We start from the raw sequence: 11398 nt of genomic DNA on the forward strand, positions 1-11398 counted from the left end.
GTGACAAAGGGCATCATCGACCAAACCTTTACTTACCATCCATCCTGGTTGTTGAAGTGTCTTTAGTTTTTGTGTATGTAAAATGACCAACTATACGTGTATCTAATAACTTATGCCATCAAGTTATTTGCTATTGCCTAATAGGTTATGTCGTGTAAAATATTTATTTTATTAAGAGCAATGCTTCGGTACACCCCCTCACAAAACGTATAAAGGGTAGTATGGACTTTTCACAAATTGTACTCACTTTTCTACGTATACGTTGTAGGTTCGTATAATACCCGGCGAACAGCCCTCCCACATGGGCTCATCCCATTTAAGTTTTTTAGTTTTATCAAAAAACGGATGTCCTCGGCTGGATTCGAACTAGAGCCCTCACACACTATGTGTGGCCGCACATACCATCTGGGCTAGAATATCGAATTTGCCAACTAGCCTTGTTTTCTTCTTCTTGTTCGAGAGACATAACGCCAATTAAAAAACACAGCACCTTCGCTCTTTGGTTTATGCTTTTTTTGCACGGTTTTCGTTAGGGTTTCTAATTTCCCTGTTTTGTTCTAAAATACTAATGTTTTCTTTTTAAAAATTGTACATAAATTTCAAAAAAATGTTCATGCATTTCAAACTTGCTCAGAATGTCAAAACACGAACAGTTTTTTTATAAAAGAACAAAATTTAAACATGAATTTTTTTTGAAAATCAGTAACAAATTTGGAATTCCAGAATACATGTTTTAACTAACTTTTTTAACTAATGATTTTATATTCTTTTTCTATATTTTTTTAATAAATGCTTTTAAAAAAACACTTACTGTTTTCTATTTTATCCCTTTGTATTTATTAGTTGGGGTCATTTCAGGGATGTCCAAAAACCACCATGTTCAACGGACATTATTCGGTAAGGTCAGAACGGTTTGTCTGAGAGCACGTTATTTTTCAATATCTTTGTAATGGCCCCAATTTCCCCAGCAAAAAAGAAGAAGAAATGGACCTAATTTTTTTCATGGCCTTTTATGAGCAATTCAAGGCACCATGCCAAATTGATTTGGTTTTCGACAAATTCTGCATTTTCTGGAGTTTTTTTAGTAAAAGAAGACCGATAAAATGGTAGAACATGTCGCAACTTGCATACGGTGTCAGAAATTGTTAAACCTAGCATGGTTGCCTGCCATGGGCATGCCCATCCGGGTGCACCCTCCATTGAACATGGTCTAGTTTTGAATTTTTTTGGGGGGCATGCCCGTGGTAAGGATCCATGCCAGGTTCGATTTCTGACAAAATATGCAAGTTGCGACACGTCCTCTCATTTATCTGCCTTTCTTAACTGAGAGAACTTCGGAAAAGATCAAATTTGTCGAAAACCAAAACAACTTGGCATGTTGCGTTTAATCGGTCATATAAGATCATGGAAATATTTGGGGTAAGTTAATGGATGCCACAAAAACATGCCCTCAAATGGACCCTTCTCGCTTACCCGAACACTCTCTGTTGAACATGATATATTTTTGGACATGAATGAAATGACCCCAACCTTTTCCAGTAGACGGGCACGCCCATGGTAGGCATCCATGTTAGATTTCAATGAATTTCCCACACCATATGCATGTTGTGTTACGTCCGGCCATTTATCAGCCAGTTTTCACCGAGAAAACTCTAAAAAACGCAAGAACTATCGAAAACTTAAACAGCTTGACATGGTGCCTTGATTTAATCATAGAAGGAGGTGGGAAAAATTAGTCCATTTGAAGGATGCTGAGAAACACCCTCAGGTAGAGTCTTCTAGCCAACTCAAACATCCTCTATTAAACATGGTTTACTTTTGGACATTCTTAAAATGACCCCAACCTTTTCAACTAGGTGGGCATGAACATGGTAGTCATCCATGCCAGGTTTGAACGATTTCTGTCACCGTATGCAAGTTGTGACACGTCCGCCCATTTATCGGGCGTTTTTGACCGAGAAAACTCTGAAAAAAGCAAAACTTGTTGAAAACCAAAACAACTTGGCATGGTGCCTAGAATTAGTCATACAAGGCATGAAAAAAAAATTCGGGCCATTTCAAGAATGTCGAGAAACGATGTGCTCATAGATGGAGCCATCTCGCCTACTCGAACACCTCTGTTGATCATGGTCTAAGTTTTTCTTTTTCAATCTTTTGTAGTGCGTCAAATATAACGCTAAAAAGATAGACTCTGGTTTTCCTTTTCAACCAGGCTGGTTTTTACATGGGTTTTTATATTATTTTGTTTTTCTTTACATTTTTATTTCTTTTTTATATTTTGAAAAAAGTTCATAAAAAATCAAAATAAGTTTATCGATTTTGAAGAAAAGTTCATTGATTTGGAAAAAAATTTCACAAATTTGAAACAAAATGATTGATTTAGAAACGAAGTTCGTCAATTTTATAAAGAAGTTCAACAAATTCAAAAACAAACCGCCAATTTGCGAAATAGTTCATGAATTTGTGAAGAAAACTGATCAATTTTGGAAAAAAAGAATCACTGATTTGGAAGAAAAATGCAAGAATTTGAAATTTTGTCGTCATTTTCGAAAAAGAAATCACGAATTATAAAAAGTTCACGCATTTAAGAAACAAAAGAAGAAAAGGAAAATAGCAAACAGAAAATTTTGCGCTTTTCCAATGTCTATTTGAAGTCTGAAAAAATATACATAACACTTGATGTCTAGTTGCCCAGTTGGTTAGTACGGCTGTGCTAATTCCTGTACGACCTAGGTTCGAATCCTGCAGCACGCGTGATTTTTTGCGGTTTCATAAAAAAAAAAGGCTGAACGGGCCAGCCCAGCGCGGCAGGGTGTGCACGTCGTTCATGTACAGCGTATACGTGTTTTTTTAAAAAAAAAACAGCACATAGGTGAACAGTTTATAAAATATGACTATCATGCCCTTACTTATGAAGAGGTATCGGCTAATCTGAGCCGTCCTTGTGTTTAAGGGGAGTGTACCGAAGCAGAAGTGTTTTATTAATCAAAGGTCTTGCTGTCGCATTTCCTTTTGCATATATGTTACCTTCTTGTTTTCGCTATACTTCCATTATGTCAAATTGCTAAACATCATTGAGATAATTTTTTCCAGTGCTCGCTTTTTATCGGTGAAACTCCAGAGGATTTGGTATAAGAGAATAGATTAAAGCGTATGCATGGGGCAGGGACGCGTACACATTACATAAGAGTGAAGGCAATCACCAGATTATGTAATATTGGCTGGTACGTTAGATTGACCCTCACGTACGTCAAAAGATAAGCCTTGATCTTAACATTCTCGTGGGAATAAAACAACAGCACACACGGGCTACTCCTGGAACACTCTAGAATATACGATTCACACAACACCATATGTGCATACAATTTAGCATTTGGAGGCATAATTTCTATTTTGTTGAACAATTGATCGTTTCATTTTGTTAGTTAAAACCAGATCTATGTATATGATGTGCTGAGATGATTGGATTTTCCCCAATTAAAACAAGATCTATGGGTACCGTATGCTGAGAAGGCGAGGTGCGGAGACATAAATCCTTTGCATTTTTCTTTGCGGGAAGAAATGTAACCTTATGAGCTTGATGATGCCACTTCACTGCCTCCAACTCGCTTCTTTTCCCTTTCATCTTGGTGTCAACAGGGGGATAAGTATGTTCTATTAGGTTGTGCTCGCTTTTTTTCTGTGAGTACTTTGTCACAAGCTTTCATCTTCATTTGCTTCTTATTGAGCTTGCGAGAACTTTCAAATTTTATCTAGTAGTTCTCTATATCTATATTGTCGTGTATGGGTACCATATTATTTATGTGTGTGAGACTATGTTGGTTTGTTTAGTAAAACATGGTTATACCGCATTGCTTATAGCTTGTTGCCATGTTTACATATTTATGTCTCGTCAAGGAGCTCGAGCTCTCCCAGGCTCTATTATGAGGGAGCTTAGAAACAGACGTGCAAATATTTGAACCAGAAAACCAAATTGTTTATAAATAGATGGTTTCGGACTGAACACCAATTTCGATTACAAAAAGCAATTTATCCTTCAACTTAGGAAATTGATATTTTTCATCTTAAAAAAACATAATACAAGTGCAGCCGCTTACATACATACACCTCTATGAATGCACATATGCATTTCCTACCCCTAGGAGCACCTTTTGAGAGACGGAGCCGGTTGATCTTGAGATCGACAAAGTTGCTACAAACAAATCATAGTTGACGAGCACAACATACATCAGAGAACCTAAAATAAATCCAGAAAATATGCGAGCACATGTGACAAATTTAGGACTTAAACCTGAGTGAGTTGATTCCACCACAACGAATCTAATTAACCATCTACGCTATGCTTAGTTCGCTGATCTTTTTTGTCTTGCTTCGAGCCTTGATCATTTCTTCAATTTTATGGATTGGAGTAAATGATGGACATGGGCGAAGCCACATGCACACCTCGTCAATGTTGCAAAGATCCATCCACTTCACGAGTTTGGCCTCACGCTTGACAAAGTTGTATCTAAACACGCCATCCCAAAAGACAAAGTAGGCACACCCGTCACCTTCGTCCAGTTTCGTAGCGAAGCTGGTAGGAGATCCAAGGAACAACGTGTGGTCACTTAAGTCTCGACTGTCTCTCTCGACCCATTGTATCTTCCCACTACTTGGGTCCTTCTGCATCATCACGCGGATCTTCAGCTCCAGCATGCTCGCAAGGTCGCTGCGCGTGCAGGTGGAACGATTCCACCATCGACTCAACAAAACCGATGCCAACAATAGCTCACCATGTGACTCCACGATGTAACTGCATCCATGAGAATAACCTACTCCCTCCGTCCCATAATATAAGAGCGTTTTTTACACTACATTATCCCTGTTCATATCCCATGCCGGGTCAAGGTTACTGCTGATATCACTGCCATTGTCTTCGATCGGAACACACCGAACAGAATCGCGGTCCAGCATTAGGACCTCGCCATCATGATACATGGCATGGGATCGCCCTGATAATTCCAATCTCTTTATCATGACCGTCCATGCCACATCGTTGGGATGCAGGATCGCCGCTGTTTTTTTTAGAACGAAGACGCTGGACGCGTCCGGCTTTAAATTAATAAAGCCCACAACTTAGGCAGCGTAACAAACATAGTCTTAGGCAACAAACACGAGCATGAAGGCTCAGGCCAACGCCGACGCGGAGTCTCGAGAGTTATCGAACATGCCAAAAGAAGCACGCAGCGAAGCAGTTACAAGGCTCGAAGCCTGAGCGTAGAGCACGCAGGCTCGCTCGCGCGCTAGACAAAAGGGCCACTTCACGGCGTAGAAGTGGCGGATGGCTCCCTAGCCAAAGCGTAGACCTGGCGTAGACGATCTTGAGCTTGCTTCAGTTTCTCAGCATCCTTGCGCCTCGCCAACGGACTCCACTGCTGCAGGAAAAGGTTGCATTTGTAGATGATGTTAGCAGGGTGGGTTGGGAAGATACCCTCGATCGCTAGTTTGTTCCTAGTGAGCCAGAGAGCCCAGGCCAAGGCTCCAATACAGCTCCAAAGCACTTGATTGTTGCCTCCTTTAACTGAATCTACTATGGTCACGAGGTCGGAGGCCGAGCGCGGGTTCCATGAGGTGTTGGCTGCGGCACGAACCGCACTCCAAGCAAAACGTGCGAGCGGACAGCGGAAGAAAACGTGATTCGCGTCTTCCGTGACGTTACATATCGCACACAGGCCAGCCGACGGGCCATTGCGTTTGGCAACGTTAGCCGAAGTGGGCAATCTGTTACGAAACAGTTGCCAAAAGAACACCTTAATCTTAAGCGGGAGGCGCACGTTCCATAAGCCTTTCGGCACCTGGAAGGACTGGCCCTGACAGAGCTTCCGGTACAGAGATTTGACCGAAAACTTGCCTGATGGGGTAAGGGACCAAGTCACTGTGTCCTCGGTCGTGGATAACGACACCGGCGCGATGAGAGCAAGCAAGTCCGTTAGGTGTGCTTGTTAACTCACGCCGGAAATAGATCGCCGGGGGGGGGGGGGGAGGTGGCAAGTGCCGTGGCAACGTTTTGCTCCGGGTTGACCGCCAGGACATATAGGTCCTGGAAATCTGACCATAGGGGTTGGGGACCCACCCAATGGTCTAACCAAAAACGGGCCGAGCGGCCATTGCCAATGGAGAACTTGGCTCCCAGGGCGAAGGCTGGCCGGACTGCTTGCAGATCGTTCCAGAAAGGGGAACCCCTCGCCACTCCTTCGAAAAAATTCCCGGTCGGGAAGTACTTTGCACGCAACAGATCAACCCACAGACCCGTCGTCCCCTGCGAAAGCTTCCAAATCCACTTGCACATCAGCGCGATGTTTAGGATTCTGGTGCTCGTGATCCCTAGCCCTCCCTGGGCTTTGGGACGGCAAACCGCATCCTATCTAACCATGTGGTACTTGCGCTTGGGTCCCGATCCTTCCCAAAAGAAACGAGACCGAGGTGTGTCCATCTTGGCATGCACCCCTTCTGCCAGGAGGAACAGACCCATGGCAAATTGCGGCAACGAGGAGAGGCTCGCGTTCGTGAGCACCAACCTAGCTGCAGAGGAAAGGAACTTCCCCCTCCACGGGCATACCCGCCCTCCCACCTTGGTCCAGAGCGGAGCCCACCCGTCGATCGTTATGCGTTTGGCGTCCCACGGGAGACCCAGGTAAGTAAACGGGAGTTTGCCTAACTTGCAGTTCAGTAGGTCCGCAATGCGCCTACCTTCCTGCGCTTCCATGCCCATAGACATCACTTCACACTTGTGGAAGTTGGTTTTAAGTCCCGACATGAGTTCGAAGCTAATAAGCAAGGCTTTAACCGTTGCCACGCTGTGGAGGTCGGGTTGGAACAACAATAACGTATCGTCCGCGTATTGCAAGTGGGATATCCCCCCTGGGATGAGGTGTCCCAGCACCCCTTTTATGTGCCCAGCCTCCGCGGCTTTCCGCAGCATAGCTGCCAACGCGTCGGCGACAAAATTGAACAAGAGCGGTGACATGGGATCACCTTGGTGCAAGCCGCGCTTGTTCCTGAAGAAGTTCCCTACTTCTCCATTCACCGAGACCACAGTTTGGCCCCCCGAGACCAGTTGCATGACTCGGTGCACCCACACCGATGAGAAGCCCCTACTGGTGAGGATCTGTCAGAGGAACTCCCAATTAACGCGGTCGTAAGCCTTCTCGAAATCTAATTTGAGGAGAATCGCAGGTTCGTGCGTGCGTTTAAGCTCGTGTAGGGTCTCTTGCAAGGCTAACGGCCCCTCCAGAATGTTTCTACCGTGTATGAACGCCGACTGGGAGCGACTAATGGTGCAATGTGCGATCGGCGTGAGCCGGGTGGCGCAGCCTTTTGCACAAATTTTGAACGGGACATTAATGAGCGCAATGGGTCTGTAGTGGCGGATGTTGTCCGCACCGAGCACTTTCGGGATTAGCGAGAGCACGCCGTAGTTAAGCCTAGCGATGTCCATGAAACCACGCATGAATCCGTTACACACCTCGTATATGGGATCGCGCAGCAATGACCAAAAATGTTTAAACATCGCCACCGGCCACCCATCCGGTCCTGGGGCTGTCGTGGAATTGTCACGGCAGATGTCCTCAAGCTAGGACTTAGTCGTGGAGCCATCGCTACTAGGAAGCTTGAAGGGGTTAAGCGGGACAAGGAATACGAGGGTTTATACTGGTTCGGCCCCTTACGGTGAAGGTAAAAGCCTACGTCCAGTTTGCGGTGGTATTGATTAGGGTTTCGATGACCAGGGAGCTTAACTGCTATGCCTGGCTTTCGTCGAGATTGTTCTTCTTCTAAACCGCTGCCGGGTCGTCCCTTTATATGGGGAGGCTGATGCCCAGCAGCTCTCAGAGTCCCGGCCGGCTCATAAGAGTGTCCGGCTCGGACTCTCAACTATTCTTGCCTTACACTACAAGTTCTACCATAATAATGATTGTAACTACGGGCTTTAAGCCATATCCGGGTCTTAAGCCCATCTTCGGCCCATCATCTTTAAGCTTGGCGTCGGGCTTCTGGCAATGACCATTGGAGTAACCCGGCCCCTCCTAGCGGGTGACTCTAAGGTCTATATCCTCAACATTAGGCCCCAGATTGATTTGAGCCGGCTCATGTCAATCTTCAATCCTTTCGACAGAAAATCGCCGGCTTACAATTGTGTGAAAACCATAACCCGGCGTGACGTCATCCTCTGGACTCCGGATAATCCGCCGTGACGTCATCTTCCATTACGCCCGTTTTTTACTCCGCCAGATCCGCAACGGATCTTTTCATTTACTGTCATCCTGAAAATCAAGGCGTTTCGTGAGGAGATAACCACGCCGTGGACTCCTTGATTCTCGCGCTCACTTATGAGCTCGCCCTTATAAATAGGCCGGCCCGACGGGCTTCTCCGCCACCCTTCTCCCTCCTCGCGCCACTGCTCCTCTACTCGAGCTCGAACTCTGCCGCCGCCGCCTCGCCCCCGGTCTTCGTCAACCTCGGCCGCTGCATCACCCTGACTCGGTCCAGACAAACGGCGGCAACCTCTGCTCCTCTTCAGCATCGGTGAGCCCTTGCTACTCCATAGGGCAGATCCGCACTAGAGCTTCATAGTTCTTCCTCTGTTCTTCGTAGTTCCTCGCGGCCTGCAGTAGATTTGAATTTTACTGCCTCTTTTTGATCTTAGCATAGGGTAGAACTAGTGCGGCGGCTGTTTAGCATTCATCTCAAATCCAAGTAAGCCTCGTTTTACTGCATAAGAGCCTTGTTCGAGCTTAAGAACTTCCTCACGTCCGTTTCTAGGTCTAGAAACTTTTCTTTTGCTCGACCATTTTGATCCAAAATAGTTACTGCAATGTGTGAAACCTGTTTTACCACACTTGGTAAAAAACTGCAATCGTTGAATCACGGCGGTTTACATTTCCGGCTTAAAGAAACCACACACCATAGAACCTTCCGGCTTAATGAAAACCATGCTCCGTAGAATCCTCCGGCTTAGCTGTGATAAGGCTGTAGACAATTAAATTACTCTTAATCCCCCTGCGGCTTAAATAACCCGCTGCACTTAGGTATATACCATTAGTCCCCTTCACACGCCGCCACCTTGACTTTAAACTGTAGATTTCCTCCGGCTTATAATTAATCCGGACGTTTTCCTTTTTGTCATAGACTGCCGACTTTCACCATGCCTCCCAAAGCTCCCAAAGCCTCCATCACTTGCAACTGGATGAGTTCCAATGTCACCAGTGAGACACTAGCAGATTTTGTCAAGTCTGGATATCTGCCCAAGAAGGACGTCATGTCCTACCGTGCCCCTGACCCGTCAGAAGAGAGACCACAGCCAAAGGACGGGGAGGTAGTGATTTTTGCGGATCATATGAGCCGGGGCTTCGCACCGCTCGGCTCAAAGTTTTTTAGAGACGTTCTAAACTTCTTCGACCTGCGGCCTCAGGACATAGGACCCAACTCAGTGTCCAACATCTGCAACTTCCAAGTATTCTGCGAGGTTTACCTTGGAGAAGAACCTAGTCTGCTGCTCTTCAGAGAACTTTTTTACTTGAACCGTCAGAATGAGTGTGCCAATGGGCCAAGTCTGGAGTTAGGTGGCATCTCCATCCAGCGGCGAAGGGACTGCCTTTTCCCATACGCAGAGCCGCCAAGCCACCCCAAAGATTGGAATCTGACGTGGTTCTACTGTCAAGACACGTCGCCGGCTGGTGAAAGTCCGTTGCCCGGGTAATGATAACCATCTCATGTTGTTCTGATCTTTGCTCATACTTTTTGTACTAACCCTTGTTGTTCTTTTAGTGCCCAGGCAAAGCTCACCAAGAGGGCGAAGAAAACCAAGTCGGCCGGAGAGCCGGATTTGCCTGAACCGGAGGTGACGGTCCAAGAACCGCCAGCTGCCTCCGCCCCCGAAGCCACCGCTCCAATCGACAAGGCACCTGTAGAAGCTTCTGCTGACCCGGAGACCTCCGGCCCGGCTCAGCCAACAAATGACCCGGACATGGAAATCACCCGGACGGAATTTGTTGAGCCGGGGAGGCCTACGACACTGGCCAAGTGCTCTGCCAAGGGGGAAATACTGCAGCCCCACCGGGTCAGTCTGGATCTATCTGACTATGCCAACCTGAGCATCGGAGAGCTCGTCTCCGGCTACGTCAACCAAGTGCACAAGAGCCGGGACGCAGAGGTTGCCATGGTGACCCAGATCCAGCAGAAATCTGAGGTATTATCCTTCTGTCCTCTTACTTACTGCCTAGTTACTTTTACCATGCTAGCCCTCAAGTCAACGACTTATGATTGAATATGTTGTAGACTGAAGTTCCGGCTTAGCCAATTAAACCGGTAATTTGTAGATAAGAACCTTCGATACACATTAGCCCCCAAGTGCCAAGTGTCTTTGCTTGGAAAACACTTGGGATTTATCTTCCGGCTTACTCGCATGAACCGGAAAGTTGTAAATAGAAACGTTGAACATGCATTAGCCCCCAAGTGCCAAGTGTCTTTGCTTGGAAAACACTTGGGACTTGAAATTTGTATAGTAACTATTCATGCCATAACTCGGACATTTATACAGGCTGTTGGCAAGAAGCTTGAGGCTGACCTTGCCGACCTTAAGAACCGACTGAAGATGCAAGAAATGGAGACCCGGAAGGCAAATGCCAAGTTCGTGTCCAGCATCGCCTCACAAGAGAAGCTGAAGACAGAGTTTGACGCTGAACGAAAAGCGTGGGCCGAAGAAAAGGCCGCATTGGTGAACCGGGCTGATCAGGCGGAGAGGGCCCTGTCAGAGAAGACGGCCGAACTCTCCGGCTTAAAGCGCCAAGTGTCTCAAATGGTTGCTGCAATCTTCGGTAAGTCATCCGCCGGCTTTTATTCAGTTTAAAATTTTAATGCCTCATAACTCACCCTGGTCGGCGGCTTGTCCTGCTCTATGAAACAGGTTCCAGAAGTGCCAACCTCAACCAGAGTGTGGTAACCAAGCTAAAGGCCGTGTACACCCTGGTGGAGCAACTCGACACCGGGTCACAACGTGCCTTAGCTGTGGTAGCCTTATCCAACGAGGTGCCGACTCACTTGGCGGAGGTTCTTCGTCGGCTCGCCGTCCTGCCGCAACGTATCCAAGAGCTACGACGGGCCTCTGCGAGATCCGGAGCGATCGCCGCGCTAAGCCGGGCCAAGGCTTTCCTGCCGGAGCTAGACCCGGCAGACATCGCCCTCGGCTATCCAAGTCTGAAGGAAGATGGCACGACTTTCGACCAAAAAGACTTCGCCGCCTGAGTGAAGATCGTGCGCCCGGTGGCAACTCTTATTGGAAACGACACAGATCTGACCAAGTACCAGCCGGGTTATAATGCAGAAAATCAGAGGATTCCAACCCCTCGCTATGAAGCTCTGA

This window comes from Aegilops tauschii, chromosome 6 (genome assembly GCF_002575655.3).
Source record: "Aegilops tauschii subsp. strangulata cultivar AL8/78 chromosome 6, Aet v6.0, whole genome shotgun sequence".
Taxonomy (NCBI): domain Eukaryota; kingdom Viridiplantae; phylum Streptophyta; class Magnoliopsida; order Poales; family Poaceae; genus Aegilops; species Aegilops tauschii.